Source organism: Crinia signifera, chromosome 9 (genome assembly GCF_055691185.1).
Source record: "Crinia signifera chromosome 9, ASM5569118v1, whole genome shotgun sequence".
Taxonomy (NCBI): Eukaryota; Metazoa; Chordata; class Amphibia; order Anura; family Myobatrachidae; genus Crinia; species Crinia signifera.
Genome location: NC_139225.1, coordinates 2,347,542 through 2,350,351, shown reverse-complemented (window position 1 = coordinate 2,350,351; position 2,810 = coordinate 2,347,542).

Genomic DNA, 2,810 nt, shown 5'->3' with positions numbered 1-2,810 from the left:
CAATGGCATCCAAGGTGCTGCTCTGAGGCGAACACAGCAGCAATGGCATCCAAGGTGCTGCTCTGAGGCGAACACAGCAGCAATGGCATCCAAGGTGCTGCTCTGAGGCGAACACAGCAGCAATGGCATCCAAGGTGCTGCTCTGAGGCAAACACAGCAGCAATGGCATCCAAGGTGCTGCTCTGAGGCAAACACAGCAGCAATGGCATCCAAGGTGCTGCTCTGTGGTAAACACAGCAGCAATGGCATCCAAGGTGCTGCTCTGAGGTGAACACAGCAGCAATGGCATCCAAGGTGCTGCTCTGAGGTGAACACAGCAGCAATGGCATCCAAGGTGCTGCTCTGAGGTGAACACAGCAGCAATGGCATCCAAGGTTCTGCTCTGAGGTAAACACAGCAGCAATGGCATCCAAGGTTCTGCTCTGAGGTAAACACAGCAGCAATGGCATCCAAGGTGCTGCTCTGAGGTAAACACAGCAGCAATGGCATCCAAGGTGCTGCTCTGAGGTGAACACAGCAGCAATGGCATCCAAGGTGCTGCTCTGAGGTGAACACAGCAGCAATGGCATCCAAGGTGCTGCTCTGAGGTGAACACAGCAGCAATGGCATCCAAGGTGCTGCTCTGAGGTGAACACAGCAGCAATGGCATCCAAGGTGCTGCTCTGAGGTGAACACAGCAGCAATGGCATCCAAGGTGCTGCTCTGAGGTGAACACAGCAACAATGACATCCAAGGTGCTGCTCTGAGGTGAACACAGCAGCAGCAAAGTTAAACAGTGGAGAAAAGTGCATAGTTCTTACAGGAAATCTATGTATTCATGTCAATAAGGAGGAAAACTAGGAGGGGACTTCAGGTCAGTTTCTAAATGTCAGTAAATCTGATTGGCACACGCCCCAGCATGACCCATTCCAGGAGGGACAAAATGCTCCGCTCCTGGACTTCTTTGCCAGTGGCAGTTGCAGAGGTGGGACAGCACCACTGTCCAACATTCAAATAGGGGAGCAACACCTGCCAGTGAGTCCCAGGCTGTGGTGTTTGAGGTGTCAGTTGGTGGCACTCCCCTATCTGAATTTTGGACTGTGCTGCAGCCCCCATCTGCAACTGCCACTAGCATGGAAGTCCAGGAACAGCAGAGCATCTTGTCCCTCCTGGAATGGGTCATGTTGGGAGGTATGTATTGGCTACTGGTGATTGGCCAGTTTTATTGATGACGGTCCAACGAGAACACAACAAAGCAACATGTTATAGACAGTATGGAGAAATTACTGATCAGACCTTTTATAGAGTGCAGAGAATGCAATAGGTTATGGAACAGAGGAAGAGCCATGTCCAGATACTACTACTAATAATAATAATAATATAATATTAGGTTCTTCCTCATCTTTGCGGCCACAGATTACGCCAGTTACGTTAGTCGCTTTCACTCGCCACGCGGGCTCACTTGGCTCGCCACGCTTCGGGCTTGGTGTCTCGCTTTATTCACCACAACTTTACTAAAGGTAATAGATGGTGGTGTGGACCTAGGGTAGTGCAGGTTACGATATGTTAGTTCCGTAACGTAAGCTGTGGCCACAAAGATGTGGAAGTACCAAATATTATTATTATATTATTACTGTTAATATTATTGTAGCACTTTTCTTCTAATTGGACGTTTGCTTTTACAGAACAAAATACAAAACACGAGAGAAATAAGGGGTAGATGTATGAAGCAGGGATAAGGGAGAAGTGATAAAGTGCCTGGTACTTATCACCGGCCAATCAGCTTAACAGTCAGGAGCTGCTTGGCCGGTGATAAAGCATCAGGCACTTTATCACTTCTCCTACCTTATTTCTGCTTTGTACATCTACCCCTCATTTCACTAATATCTCTACCCCTGCATGATAAGCTGGAACTACTTAACTTATTTCAGAGGATCAGGTCCGAACTGATACCCTTGAATCTGAAGTAAAGTGTGTGCAGCAGTTAGATGGCCTCTGGAACCCCACGACTCTCCACCTACGCGTTTCAACCTATGCAGGCCTTCCTCAGGATGTGGAAGGCCTGCACAGGTTGAAACGCGTAGGTGGAGAGTCGTGGGGTTCCAAGGGCCATCTAACTGCTGCATGCACTTTACTTCAGATTCAGGGGTATCAGTCCGGACCTGATCCCCTGAAACAAGTTAAGTAGTTCCAGCTTATCATGCAGAGAGGTTTGTTTGACTGCACCCCATTTTTAATTGTGTACCGTTCTTGACTGTCATTTTTAAATAAAATACTTTGTGTTATTCTTATAAGTACTGACTATATTTTTTTTTCTGACTTTTGCACTGGCATACCAACGAGGGAAGGAGTGTTGGGTCTGATGACCCCCATAAAGAAACCTTTATAAGAGGAATGCACTCTCATTTGGTGACAGTAGGGTACGCCACCCTTCTATATAACAAACCACATTTTTATCGGGTGGTAGTCACATACCCTTATAAATTACACGAACGTACTATACTATATCCGATATTTTTCTCTTTTTCATATACTCTTAACACGGAGGAATAAAAAGGAGAAGCCACCAACTGGATAAGAGTCAAGAGGATGATAGGATGATAGGAATACCCATGGACTCATATGGGAAAAATGTATTAGGTTGTGAGCGCAGCGTGCGACAGGTGAAACTCTTTTGTATAGATTTGGATAGATTTATCAGTAATGATAGATAGCTAGAGATATTAGATAGATAGATAGATAGATAGATAGATAGATAGATAGATAGATAGATAGATCGATCGATCGATCGATCGATCGATAGATAGATAGATTTATCAGTGATGATAGAT